General features: G+C 35.2%; 1 long non-coding RNA gene across 2 annotated transcripts in view; it reads right to left on the minus strand.

Moving 5' to 3' along the window:
* The window catches only part of LOC127844814 (uncharacterized), a 22,908-nt gene continuing 7,349 nt past the window's right edge, over window positions 1-15,559 (minus strand). For both annotated transcript variants that reach the window (XR_008032898.1, XR_008032899.1), the window contains 3 exons: window positions 9,567-9,666; window positions 8,526-8,688; window positions 1-760 (listed from right to left, as the gene is read on the minus strand). This is a non-coding gene — a long non-coding RNA (uncharacterized LOC127844814). The remainder of the gene's footprint in view (window positions 761-8,525; window positions 8,689-9,566; window positions 9,667-15,559) is intronic.

Consider the following 15,559-nt stretch of genomic DNA (forward strand, 5'->3'; position numbering starts at 1 on the left):
AAAAGTATCATATAAAAGTGTTATGAAAAGAATGTCTGTTCTGTGAAGAACTACACGAGGCTACATACTGATACAGCATTAAGTTGCTTATTTACATCAACATAATTATAAGAAAGACATGACATAACATAATATAAATAATGCACACAACTTACTAATACATGTACATTACACGGACCGACAAAGTTCTAGACAGTTACATAATTTGAAATTTCACATCTGCACATATAAACACAAGAAACAGCAGATATATATCAACTCACCAAGCATGTATAATAATAACTCCCGCAACAAAAAGTATACATTGTTAATCGATGGTGACAATGGATGTGTGGAGATTAAGTTATTTATTAATTACAAATTTTAGTAGTTATAAGTGTAGTTAAATAGTATGGTATAAGCTTCCAATCGCTTTGCATGCGATGACGAACAACTCGTAAATACTTATCATTAATGAATCAAATTTCCGTTCTTTTCTGTCTTAAAACTATTGTTATTATCAAACATCTAAAATGTTCAAACTGTTCAGAATGTCTCGGTGGAGGTTCTCATCTACGCTAATACTTCCGTTTTTGTCTTTCTCGTCCAAAATGTAACAAACCGCCACCGAATACACAAGGGCTTTTTTCCTCTTAACGATCTTAAAGGCGGACTCAGTCGATTTGCAATGATACCCTCCTACAACACGTGCTCCTTCCGGGAAAGTGTTACCCCAGTCATCTGTACCCTCTGCTCGCAATGTGTATGGAGTACGAGTTACCTGGTAAAACAATCCAGATTATATAAAACGATACATGTGTATTTATGCAGCACATGAGAGCTTCAATAGTCATTAAAGGTTCATTACGCCTTTCAGTAAAGTGATGATGCATTATCTTTTGTCATGTACCTAAATAGTTATCAGTTAATTCTTTAATCCTAATATCAATCAAAGCGCTGTAGGCGCTGGAGGCCTGGGGCTAGGTTTAGTGTGACGTAAAATGCATTTAGGATGTTTTGTCCGAATTTCTCCGTTCGTCCGAATTTATACGGATTGACCCTAGCGGTTGAGTGCAGAAGCTCAGAGACTGCAAGAAAAGACAATAGTTGTGTAATACTACAGTGTACATAGACGGTGGAGGACAACACGATACTGGTTGTGGGAACGATAACCTTTTGTTCAACTCTACAGATCTGGTAGAGGTTCGTCTACATAGGCGGTGAAGATATACATCAACAACTTGGCCGCAAAAAAACTGTTATTGTTGGCGACAAATAAATACCTTTCAATAGCCTGAAATAGTTTTCTATTACATAATTAACAGATCAGAAAAACACTCATACTTCCTTTGTAATGTGTATACAAAAGAAAATCCACCTAAGCCCAAGTCTCACTTTTGCCGGTAGAGCCCCGGTCCATCCCAGTTTGCTAACGCCGGTCGACCGGCGAGGACCGGGATGATTCGTAGACATTTTTTAACGCAGTCACACTATTTCCCGGTGCCGCCCCGATTGAAGCCGGTCAACAGCCCCAACCAGGCAGAGTCCCGGTCAACCCGGACTGGCTACGGTTTATCCCGGTCAAGCCCCGGCAGAGCCCCGGTTGTCGCCGGTTGTGCCCCGGTGAAAGCCGGCAGCGTTCCGGCATAGCCCCGGTTGTCGCCGGTAGTGCCCCGGTGAAAGCCGGCAGCGTCCCGGCAGAGCCCCGGTATACCGTAACACCGCCGGCACTCACCGTGTCTATACCGGCATCAGACCCCGGCAGAGCTACGGCAACGCCCCGGTTTCACCCCGAAAGTCGCCGGTAATGCCCCGGCGGAGCCCCGGTGAATGCCGGTGGCATTTCGGCAGAGCGCCGGTTTTTTATGTACCGTAGCTATACCGGGACTCTAACGGCATTCATTAAAATGAAAGAAAAGAAAATCGTATGAAAAAGTTAACGCTTTCTGCGCAGATTGAGGGTGTTGACATGTTGATTTTCTCTTCTTCCTTCGCATATTTCTAAGTATTGTGGTATTCTGCATTGATCATTAAAGTTTAAATACAATTCACCGTACATTTTTTTTTTTTTCAGTTTTGAACCCCCCCCCCCCCCCAAAAAAAAAAAATAAAAAATAATTCTCCATTTTTTGTGAACCATTTATTTACAAAATTCACTCTCATTCATCCAAATGTTGAACAAACAACACTTTTTTAGTATGAATTTATAGATAAATGCATAATATATACAAATATGATAGTTTATAACATGTGACAAAGGAATAAAGAAAAAATTAACAAACAAGTGTTGTCATCATCCATCGAAAACGAGAAAAATTGCAATCTCTAGTCACGAGTCTTTTTTTAAATAAATTGTCAAAAAACATGGCAAAAAGAAATAACAATCTTCGAAAATAGAAATCTTCTACAATGTATGCTTGAATGAAAAATAAAGAAAACAAGAGCTGTCAGAGGACAGCGCGCTCGACTATTCGAGTGCTTTACAGTATAACATAAGCCATCATGAAAAAATTGTTCAAATTATTCAATAAGGTCAAGGTAATAGTTCAGGTATATTTTCAACAATTTATTGAACATTTGTAAAGACATAAAACAAACTAATAAGATTTGTTTTCAAGTTTGATAGCAATAGCTTGGGTGGGATGTTTGGACGGTCCTTCAAAAATAAATTAAATAAATATTTGTTGTTTTTTTAACCATGTTTCAAAAAAAATTATTATTTTTGGGTTGTGAAGGGAGGAGGGGGGGGGGGTTTAGCGGGGTATAATGTGGGGTGTGGTCATTTATTAGACATTCTTTCAAAAATAAAAAAGGAAAAAAAAATTTAGGCGGGGGGGGGGCGGGGGGGGGTGCAGGGATTCTGGGTTGGGGCGTGGGGTTTTGTTTTGTTTGGGTGGAGTCAATTGTGGTATTCAGGTTGTATTGTCAAATTATTAATAAAATCTTATCGTACATAAAGAAGTTTAAGGCAATTTAACTAAAATTTATTCTTGTGACCTTGAGAGTCAATGTCATTCAAAGGTCAAGGTCAAATTTAACTTGCCAGGTACAGTACCCTCATGGTAGTAAGAAAATATTTGAAGTTTGAAAGCAATAGCTTTGATACTTTAGATGTCAAGTGGATCTAAGTTACTAAGACAAAAAAGGGCCATAATTCTTACAAAATGCTTGATTCAGTTGTCTGCTCTTGTTTATAGATTGGGATTATGTTGGTAAAGAAGTTTGCAAAATATGAAAGCAATAGGTCAAGGGACATTGAAAATATTTGAGGTGGTACGCAAACTATAACATAGATTTATCAATAATATGCATATTCAAAGTGAAAAAAGGGCCATAATTCTTACAAAATGCTTGATACAGTTGTCTGCTCTTGTTTAAAGGTTGGGGTCATGTTGGTAAAGAAGTATGCAAAATATTAAAGCAATATGTCAAGGGACATAGGGAATATTTGGGGTGGTACGCAAACTTTAACATTAATAATATGCATATTCTAAGTGAAAAAAGGGCCATAATTCTTACAAAATGCTTGATACAGTTGTCGACTCTTGTTCATAGGCTGGGGTCATATTGGTAAAGAAGTATGCCAAATATTTAAGCAATATACCAAGGCACATAGGAAATATTTGGGGTGGTACGCAAACTTTAACATTTGCACGCTCACGCTCATGCCGACGCCGGGGTGAGTAGGATAGCTCCACTATATTAGTTCATATATAATAGTCGAGCTAAAAATGGGGGTTACCAGTGAAAACGAAAAGTTCCCGCTTTACAATCAAGGTTACCCCCCTTTTCCAGAAACGCCATACTGAATTTGAGATTTTTATATGTGAGCATAAAGATGAGCTAAATGTTCACAAACTATTATAAATAGATAAAAAAAGAGAAATAGCCTATTATAAACTCATAAACATATAAACATACATACATCTCATATATCATGTGTGAGATGGAACCTACTCAGTGCAGTAAGATTTGCTAACCTAGTTTGAAATTGCACGTGAAATGCGTTCTTCTATAAATAAGACTTGAAAATGTTACAGGGAAATAAGAACATTAATAATTAAGTAACAAGGCACATTTAATCATTCAATCAAACACGTTTAAAGGAAAATAGATTTATCAATTTATCAATTACTAGTGATACTAGTGATATTAAACATTAAACTTATTATGACAAACAAAACAAATACATGATTGTCATGGTAGTTCTTTGAAGAACTTCGACAGGTTGGAATAAGTGTCCCCAAAAGACGCTTGGCATTGGTGACCCTGGGCTGACCGTCAGAGTTATTCATTATGAAAATATTCTTGAGACCATCGCGTTCAAAGATAATTTTAAGATGCATAGGGTTCAGTCCAGAGCCAGCTATAATATTTATGTTGTTGCAGCATTAAACACATGACTGTAAACAAGAACACTCATTGACTGCAAGTTCCCAGCTTTTTCTGGGTTGAATGTGAGTCCATAATCCGTCTGGTTTCATTTTCCTCCTGCACAGGTAATCAGCATACAATGTATTACTGAAAAGATAACACCATTGTTCCTTTGAAGTTGATATTTGACTAGTACATGTAGTTATATTCAGGCAGGTTCAGAAGAACTTCAATAAGTTTCAGTCGAAGAAAATGATGCATAATTGCAAATTGTGTATGAATAATTTTAACCATTTTTATTTATTAAAATAAAAATATTTAGTCTTTTCTTATTTATTTGGCTTCAATAAGCCTTTTCAAAGTTGTTTCTATAAATTGACAACATTTTCTTCATGTTATTTAACAAAACAATCATATACAGATATCAAATACACAAGCACGTGTATAGGAGTAAGAACTGACATTAGTGTTTCATGAGAAGTGTGACATAATCCATTATGATATGGGTCATCGTTTTTATTTATTCAGATATTTACGACATAGCATGTCATTACTAGTATTTGATATGATACACCCTTTTAAACTGGATTAATAAGTAAGTGTCAACACCACATATATACATTCTTCATCCAAATGTTAATACCAAATACATGTATTATCCCTACTGGATATGAAACTGACTATTAACGTTACATTTTATTTATTACTTAAAACATTGGTTCTACATTAACAATCACATAAATCAGTGAAATACCTACTTCGTTTCCATCTTATAAGCCTGACTGCTATAAAGGAGATAGTTGAAACTTGATGAATGGTCCTTCCCGCATGTATTTCCATTTTCTTTAAGTTCAATTGACCATTGGAACATACAGTGTTGACAAAAAGTAATTAACCTTTCCTGGACCACCAATGTTGTTGATCATTGCTGAAAAGATAATAAATATGCAGCATTTTAATTTGGATAGCCATAATACATAATTTAGGTGATCACACAAGTAGCAGTCATTGGCATATCATTTTCAGAATAGTAATTTTAGTATTTGGGACATAATATACTTTTTTGTTGTTTGTTTTAGGAAAACATCATTACTTGGTCATAAAATTCAAATATGCTGTCCTTGATTTCCATGCATTTACAACTCAACTTTTTCCTTACATGGCATTTTTTCTTTTTCAAAATGAAAGCAAATATGAGCCTGATTATGTGGTAAAAATCACTGACAGGGTGTTACTTTTCCTACAAAATCTACTTTACTCCAATTATGAATAATGAAACTGTTATACTTGAAAAAAAAATTGCATAATCCATGTACGTTCCTGTTCCGAGCTTTGTGTTGATAGCAAAACAAGGCATTCCTTTCTTAAAAAGTTGAAGACTTCTTTACGTGATGGGTTTTGCCGTACGATAACCCGTTCACATGGCTACAGTCATCACACACGCATAAATCCACTTTATCCCCTTTTACTGCTCACCAACAAAAGTGACACGGGTTCTAAACGTTATTCTTCACAGTGGTCAAAATTTTCAAGCGTTTAACATTCGTATTTCCAGGAATCATTTTCTTCATAAATATCAACACTGCCATGCATTAGTTCAGAGACGTAGATAATGCAAGGTTTTTGCGGATTTTGGGCTTAAAGCGTGCACCCCCAAAATGGGGAAAATAAAATCTGGTGTAAATTTCTTATGCAAAGGAATATCACAATGAAAATATGGGACTTAATAAATTACAATTAGCACTTTAAAAAAATATAAATTATGAAATGATGCAATGCACCCCTTTTAGCTTTGCTCATGCAAAATATGCAAGGTTTTTGCGGAAAATCAAAACGACTGAATGCAAATACCTGAAAAACAGGACACATGAAAACTTGGATAATTTCATTATTTAAAGGAATATCAAAACGAAAAGAAGGGCAGCCTTAAAACTCAGTCTGCACTTTAAAATGATACCATTGATGATATGATCCATAGTACATGTTGTCAGTTTTAGTCACTAGAACTCTGAAGAGTCTGGATAGAAACATTTCTTGGCTTAAAGCGTGCACCCCCAAAATGGGGAAAATAATATCTGGTGTAAATTTCTTTTGCAAAGGAATATCACAATGAAAATATGGGACTTAATAAATTACAATTAGCACTTTACAAAAATATAAGTTATGATATGATGCAATGCACCCTTTTTTAGCTTTGGTCATGCAAAATATGCAAGGTTTTTGCGGAAATCAAAACGACTGAATGCAAATACCTGAAAAACAGGACAAATAAAAACTTGGATAATTGCATTATTTAAAGGAATATCAAAATGAAAAGAAGGGCAGCCTTAAAACTCAGTCTTCACTTTAAAATGATACCATTGATGATATGATCCATAGTACATGTTGTCAGTTTTAGTCGCTAGAACTCTGAAGAGTTTGGATAGAAACAACTTTTGGCTTAAAGCGTGCACCCCCAAAATGGGGGAAATAAAATCTGGTGTAAATTTCTTATGCAAAGGAATATCACAAAGAAAATATGGGATTTAATAAATTACAATTAGCACTTTAGAAAAATATAAGTTACAATATGCTGCAATGCACCCTTTTTTAGCTTATGTCACTGGAAATATGCATGTTTTTATGGAAAACCAAAATGGCTGAAAGCAAGTATGTGAAAAATAGGGTAAAATTAAAACTTGCACAACTTCATTATTGAATAGAATATCACAATGAAAATATGGGCAGACATTAAACCCAATCTGCACTTTAAAATGATACCACATATGATGTGATCCACAGTTTATATTCGAAGTTTTAGTCGCTAAAACTATGAAGAGTTTAAATTGAAAATCAAATGCATCGGCAAAATGGGGTAAATAAAATCTGGTGTAATTTTATTATCTATCAGAATATAACTATAAAAAAAAAGAGGTGAGTCATTAAACCGAATCAGTACTTTAATAAAGATGTCAATTCAATAATGTCCAGAGCATATTTTCTTAGTTAAATTTGTCACAAGTTTACTGACATTGCAGTAAAACGCGAGTTTTCCGAGAATAGCGTAAAAATGCAGCAATGTTTGTAACGATTCTTACCGTAACCTCCAATGATGTCGATTGTTTTCTGAATTGGTCTGGTGAAAACATTACCAAGCAATTGAAATATAACATATTCATGCAATGTCAACACGGTACTCGCTCTAAATTCGCTCTAAAGTTTGTAGCTTTTACCCGCTTCGCAATCAAAATGGCGTCGTCCAGATTTTTCTGCAAGTCTCGCGAAATCCCGTAACGTGTGAGAGCTCGCCAGTGCGCGATATACTCTAAGAACCGACCTGCTTATCTCTGTTATCTACGTCTCTGATTAGTTGACGTTTATCATTAACTCCAGTCACATTAATATGAACAATAATAACACTTTTATTAATCTTTCTCTTTCAATATAGCAAATTGCTTTTTCTTTAAACGACCCAATCTGTCAGGTACAATGTCGGCTATTTTTGTTTTCATTGTATTTAGCTTGCGGTTCCGACATTTAGTATTTCATAGCGTATTCATAGAATATTCGTAGTTTTCCGTACATTCCCGGATAACGTTCGGCGTGACGGATATGTACGAAAGAAGGCGATATTGTACGAAGTTCATTAGAGTGCTAATACCTTTAAAAATGTATCAGAAAAAATTCTTCTTACTGTCTTCGTAGACACTAGTAAATTTTCGGCCTAGACCATCAAGTGAGGAACTTATTCTCGCATGAATATGCAAACAATAATAAAAACTATGTCGTACCCAATGCTTATCAATTTTGCTTCAATACTATTTTTTACACGTTTTATGACACTGTCATATTATATAGTGATGTTCTGTATTTCCAATGCGGGTTATTGAGATCTGCAAAGAACTTCTTTGCAGGGACCTATTTGTTTGTATAGGTCCCTCATCTTCGATTGCGCATGAATGACCGCCAAGTGGTAAATCGGACTTTTGGGAATTCATTCATTCGTGGATGTTTTGGCAGCCAGCCAATTCTGACTGTCTCAGAAATTTGTATCATTACTATGGACTTAGGGCTTCGCGCCAGGCCAAAAATGGCCTTATCTGATATTCAGGGTAGACTTTTTTTCCGATCACCATCGATGGAAAAAGGGCTATCTGTTTTATTTTATTTTAATCTTGCGAATACGGAAATACCTTTAACAAGAAGTAATCATCATTTTCATCCGCCGCAACGACGGCCACAGTGTCTCCTTCTGTTATGAGGTCTGCGGTGTTTTCCATCTCATCCATTTCATCGTCTGCTAATTCTGTCGCAACCGCCGCTCCTTCAGGGACTCGAATGTCAAGGTCACGAATACTGCCAGTCATGCAAAAACATCTCTTTATTAACCCGACAGTTTCTTTTTCGCATTTTATAATAACATTTTCAATTAGGTTTGTTTTTACTCTTTCCATCGATATATAAATTATGGATTTGTTTAAAAAAAATGTGCATACTGTGGGAGATTTTATAATAACCCTCCCCGCTTTTTCCTACTTGACGCCAGTACTGAGCGCGACGTCATTTACGACATGATGCACATGCTTGATGACGTGAAAATATCCCCTTTTTGTCTCCCCTGATTGTTTTGAAAACCTGACAGTGGACAGGCGATATTATTACACAGCGATATTTGAACAGTACAAATCGCGACTGTCAAGAAAACTATCGAGTATCGCTTCGTGTGTCTAGTGCCGCGGTCTGAAATTAGACCGCGATACACGAGATTCGGATAATATGGGCGATATTTGAAAAACAAAATATCGTGCGTCGCCGCGACTGTCAAGAAAAAATCAAGTATCGCTTCGTGTGTCTAGTGTCGCCCTTTGAACGCGACATTAGACACACGAAGCGATACTTGATATTTTTCTTGACAGTCGCGGCGATACTTGATCTTTTTCTTGACAGTCGCGGAGAAACACGATATTTTTCTTGACAGTCGCAGCAACGCACGATATATTTAACTCGATATATCGACTTTTGGGCTACTTACACAAGGGCGATATATCGTGTTTAATATATCGTGCGTCGCCGCGACTGTCAAGAAAAATATCACGTATCACCGCGACTGTCAAGAAAAATATCGTGTGTCGCCGCGACTGCCAAGAAAAAGATCAAGTATCGCTTCGTGTGTCAAGTGTCGCCCTTGATGAAAGAAGGGCGAGATTATAGATGGCACTATCCGGATTCCGTACCTGTGACTTCGGCGTTACTACTGTATCACTGTTCATTAAGAATGACCTGTACTTTCAATGACCAATTGTTTGCGTTTCTTTTGCGTTCCATTTCTTTTCTCTGAAACAGTGAAACGTGTTTAAGAATACAAACTACCTCGATTAACAGTATATACTTTTCAAAAAGCATTGAGCGATCCTGACATGTCTGTCTTTGTTCAATAGGTATCGGCATATTGTGGTAATTACTTTGTTGACATTTTTTACATTAAATAATCTTACATAATTTGCGATTAACACGCTCAATGTTTTCCGCTTTGATAAATCCCTAATTCATACAGTGATAGCTTAAAATGGATGCAATTATGCGTTAAAGGGGCCTTTTCACGTTTTGGTGAATTGACAAAATAAAAAAAATGTTTCAGATTTGCAAATTTTCGATTAGTTATGATATTTGTGAGGAAACAGTAATACTGAACTTTTACCATGCTCTAAAATAGCCATTATTATGCATCTTTTGACGATTAAAAAACCTGAACATTATAAAGCGTTGCAACGCGAAACGATTGAATAAAAAACGATTGAATAATTTTGAGAGTCCTTTGTTGTCATTATATTTTGTGAAACTACGAGGATTGCTTATATAAAGTATTAACTACATGTTTCGTTGTATGAGCACGAATGGTCGAGTGGTCTATGTGGTTTACATGTTACTCCGGGACTCCAGGGGTCAGTGGTTCGAGCACTGTTGAGGATTATTTTTTTATTTATTTTTTTATTCTTGATTTTTTTACCGGAGATTTTAGATCCAATGTTTACATTTATCAATATAAAGCATTAAATAACAAACTTCAATACATGCCAAAGTCTGTGAAAAGGCGCCTTTAAATGAATTAATCATGAAATGTAATGGTACCTTCATGTCTTTCGCCAAGTTGAACAAAATGTATATTGCTTGTAATGCTTTTCATATAGTATTTTTAAGCGGACTTACATGATCTACGATTGTAAGGACAGTTCTAAGGTGTGTGTTTTTAAATCACAATTTCTAATTTTTGACCTACATATGTCCATTTTAAATGTTTCACCTCGGTACGTTAAATTTAACTGTTAAAATTGAATTATTGCCGTTGGTTTATAAATTGTTTAATGATACATGAAGATCCTCCTGTTGTTGTTGTTTTTTTCAGAAAATAAAATCGCGTCGCCAGCGAATAATAATACAGAGATAGATATTTGTTCTAATGTAATGGCGTTTATTCCATTCTGCAAATTGAATTCGATGTCATTTATAAAGAGTGAAAACAGTATGTACGACATAAATATTCCCGCTGAAATTACCAACGTTACTACTAAATATGCGTGATAGTGATAAGCCACCCGTGTTTTAACATTTAATTTAACTTCTTCGTACATGGATCGAATAAGGCTTAAGAGTTTGGCGTTGCAGCCCACATTGATAATTTCACCCCATAATTAACAGTCGGGGATCTTGCCCGATTGGGAAAGTTGGGGGTTCCCCTTTTTACTTGCCCGATCGGGAAATAATAATTGAAAAATTGCCCGATCAGGCAAGAAAACAACCATTTTTCATATACCTTGGCAAAACGTGTCCGGGCATCACACAACTCATCCAAGGAACAACTTAAATAACTGAATCCAATCTTAACACAATTATCTTAAATTTGACCGTAGCGATTTTTTTAAAAATTCGTTGTTCGTCAGATATTCAAGCCCAAAATTGAGCAACTTTTAGCATCTATCAACATTTTCCGCACTTGCCTGTTTTGAACACAAACTGCCCAGAAGGAGCAAGTCGTTGAGGTTACATAATTTAATCTCTTGCCTGATTTGAATGTGAATTTCCTGAACGAGCAATATAATGGTTTAGGAGACACTTTAGTTAATAAAAGTCGAAACACAATCAGTGCTTGACATCTAATATTATGTTTCTCAAAATGTATATTGTGAGCACGGATAATCTTCAATCAATTCCATCACAAAGATTTAATATTTGATGGTGATATTTGGAATGCGACACGGACAGGTCCGTATGTAACACGAACAGGTGTCAATCGTGGAAACACCTGTCGTAGTTGGATATGAACTACTAATCGTCCTGATCCACGCTACGGCTATAAACATGCATCAGGAAATAACAGGTTTATGCGGTATCCATTTAAGGATATGATATTACTGACAGATAGATCATATAGCCCATTATCATACTTTCCAAACATGATATTTAAATAAAAGTCGGAAGGTCATTATATTGTCATACAGTATATACAAAGTAGACATGAACATATTATAAGTCGATAATAAAATAATGTGATAAACTCAAATACACCTAGATGTAACAAAAATCTGAGTGACTAAAATAATGACGGAACAAATAATATGTCATGTCAGGCCCTTGAAAGACGCGGAGTACTTACTTTATCTAGTTTGGGAAATGTGGGTTATAACTGAATTCCCCCAGAATTATAGCATGATTGAATTCTATGTCCTATTTGGTTTGTAAAGTACATCACTTAGATATATATAAACGAAACATTCATTCAGTCATTGAATTTGTGAACGACACATTGTTAAATATATCATGTTCAATCTCAAATTAATGTTTTCTCCGTTTTTCGAAAACCAAAAAGATGCGTTTGTACACGGTTATACGTTTCTTCTCGGAACGTATTTCTTTTCGGAACGTAAGCATAATATCAAACAATAATACCAGATAAGTTAAATCATGATATAAAAAGTTTAATTAAAACGTTAACGAGTTTGTTAAATAACGTGAGTTTAAAAAAAACTTAAAATCAACAAATTGTTTTGCTCCATTTGCATTGTTAAGGATGCTTATGAAACGAGAAAACCACCATTATCAAGATACCATGAAAATAAGTATTTGCATTCAAATCGCGGCTGTGGTAAGCATATTGTTAGACGTCTGCTTTAACAAGGAATCAAACGATAAGCTTTAATAGACGCCTACTAATCGTAAATGCGACATAAACATATTCATTCAAATGTTAGTCGAATTGGCTTGTGTTATGCGCGTTGTTATATGTATTGCATATATATATATATATATATATATATATATATATATATATATATATATATATATATATATATATATATATATATATATATATATATATATATATATATATATCAAGACCCTTAGCAAAGGCAAACACCACACATTATTATGCCGGAAAATTGTTTCTTACTTTGAAATAAATAAACACAAATAAATCATGATATGATGCAAACAAGAGGGTCAAGGTGACGGGCCTCTCATCTGAGAATCGAAAACACTTAACTGTTCTACGAAGAGTCTGTGCTCGTTGTATTATAAATGTCACCTGGCTTTTACCCAGAATGTTTGAATTTGCCTACGATATCATTAGAACATTTTTTTTTGTTAAGTTGTATGTCAATCTCGAATTGGATAAACCTTTGACTTAAAGATTGTTCACTACGTTTTTCAAAGCTATGTAAACATGTAACGTACCCTTATAGGTATGTTTTTCAATGAAATGTGGTAATTTTTTAATCAACAAAGATATTTAAGATATATAAGAACAAATATTATGAAACAGATTAATTAAGACAAAAATGATGGTTCTAGTGTTCAAATGTTATACGGTATCTGTAGATGTATAAACAGCATTGCGATAACATCGCAACCTTTGAGGCCTTGTTTTTTAACTGACTGGAACAGTTTTCCATATCGACAGAGAAAACATTATAACAAATGTTTTGAACAAGTTTCATAAAGATTGAACACAAATGTGACTTTCAGAATGTTCACAACGTTTTGTTATAGTCATATAATGGAAATTGCTCTGCCAAGAGGCGGAATCATGAGAACAAGAGATGTGTTTCTCAGAAACACCATGCCCCCTAATGTGCCGCTTGTTTTTGTGTGTGACCTTTGACCTTGAAGGATGACCTTGACATTTCGCCACTCAAAATGTGCAGCTCTGTGAGATACACATGCATGCAAAATATCAAGTTTAATATTTCAAAAGTTATTGCAAAACTTTACTGTAAGGTTAAAGTTTTGGGACAGAATGACAGAATGACGGAATGATAGACAGACAGACAGACGGGCCAAAAACAATATACCCCCGATCATTCGATCCGGGAGAATAAAAATATTCTTGCTATCTCTCATGAAGATTGGGCATCTTAATTGTTTATGGATTCACTGTAGCCATATAACGAAAACACAACCGTTCCCTGTTGGCTATGTTTTTGACAGACTGGTAACGTTTTCCAAATATGATTACACATATTCTGAGCACATTAAATGACGATCGGACAAAAATTATGACTGCTAGACCCTTCATGTGTTGCTTTCAATTTGACTTAGTATTTAAACCCACGTGGCCCAATTTTGACTCGGCCTTGATGTTATTGAGATTATTTTGCAATGTGTCATGAAAGGTAATCACTAAATATGGCCTATAGTGTCCACAGGGTAAATGTTTACGATGCACGACGAACCAAAGTTCGTCATAAACGTTAAAAATTATAATGTTTTGCTCATGATGCACTGATCAAACGCAATGTTCGTTTGCCAATTTCAATTTAATAAGTAGTTTGTCTTTTGTAATAATGTTTGGTACATTAAGACCAAAAATGACACCTGATTGTTTTAAACAAATATCTGCAATACAACTTTGTACCATTGGAAGTCGTTTTTGTTTTGACAATCAAAATAAATTCAAGCAATATGGAAATCATTAAGTAAACATTTCGGGGTAAACGTTTTAAGTCAAGCAAATGTTCATGATGATAATAATGCCATACAAGGCAAACTGATACAACGCTGTTGCGCCGTATTTTTTGGCTTATCATTTAATTTAATGCGGGAAATGTAAGCGCACATTACGAATGTTTAACACATGTTTAAAGTATTATTCCAGATGTATATCTGCACAATTTGTATACATGTTGCAACACAGCTTCGGCCAATTGTTGACCGACAGCGTTTGCCGACTGACAAGAATAGCTTACTCATCAGAAAGCTGTGCTCAGTTGAGCTTACATTATTCATTTAAAACAAATCGGTAGAGCGAGCTTATTTAAATCCAATTTTAAAAAGCATGACAAAAACAAACATACGATAACAATTGATTCGCGGAGATGAATTGATACGTTTTATATTTCTTTTACGAGAGATAGGCGTCTGATTGCAGTTAAAATTCTTGTTCTCGATGAAGCAGACGACTTAAAATATTCAAACCGCAGACGAAAATAATGACGACGAGATAACGGTGGACAGATAGGTAGTGGCGACTTGACGTAATTGAAACAATCACCTTTGAAATAAAAAAGTTGTTTACTGTATTTAATCTGCAGTTTTTTAAATAATATATCAGAGTTGCTGCCACACGGGATTGACGACTGGATTGGCATAAATTGGGGTCAAGGTAAATTGTTTTGTCTGAATGAATACCTTTTACAATGATATAAAATTATAATATATACAAATCGTGCATGTCGTGGTCTTATATGCACCTACACATTATACCTCACACTAAGCATACTGATTATTTTACTATATGTTCAATCGTGGGTACTTTTAGTGCTTCATAGCAAGGTGTTGTAAACAGAGTTTTGGTAGTTCAATATAGCTATGAAAACAGATCATGAAATGGAGCGGGTTTCCCTGATTGCCATCAAATAAGTGATTTTCCAAAGGAGGCATCCGTGGAATCCAAATCTTGTTCTTGTTAGCACGCACGAAACGCAAAAGAATTCTATATTAGTACGAGAAGACACCAAATGCATTTATTTTCATCATTGTGTTCGTTATTTTGCAAAGTATTTGCCAGGTGCTTGAAAGAGTTTATTCGGTCACGAGTTATAAGTGATTGTACAATTATAAGAGATGTAAGTATATTCACGAAAATCGATCCAATATAAGAATATAGACATGAACAGGTCAGGTCGTTCATAGTTAAATAGACAATCAAGTACATCGTTAAATATGCCGCATA

The sequence above is a fragment of the Dreissena polymorpha genome, chromosome 9 (assembly GCF_020536995.1).
Source record: "Dreissena polymorpha isolate Duluth1 chromosome 9, UMN_Dpol_1.0, whole genome shotgun sequence".
In the NCBI taxonomy this organism is placed as follows: domain Eukaryota; kingdom Metazoa; phylum Mollusca; class Bivalvia; order Myida; family Dreissenidae; genus Dreissena; species Dreissena polymorpha.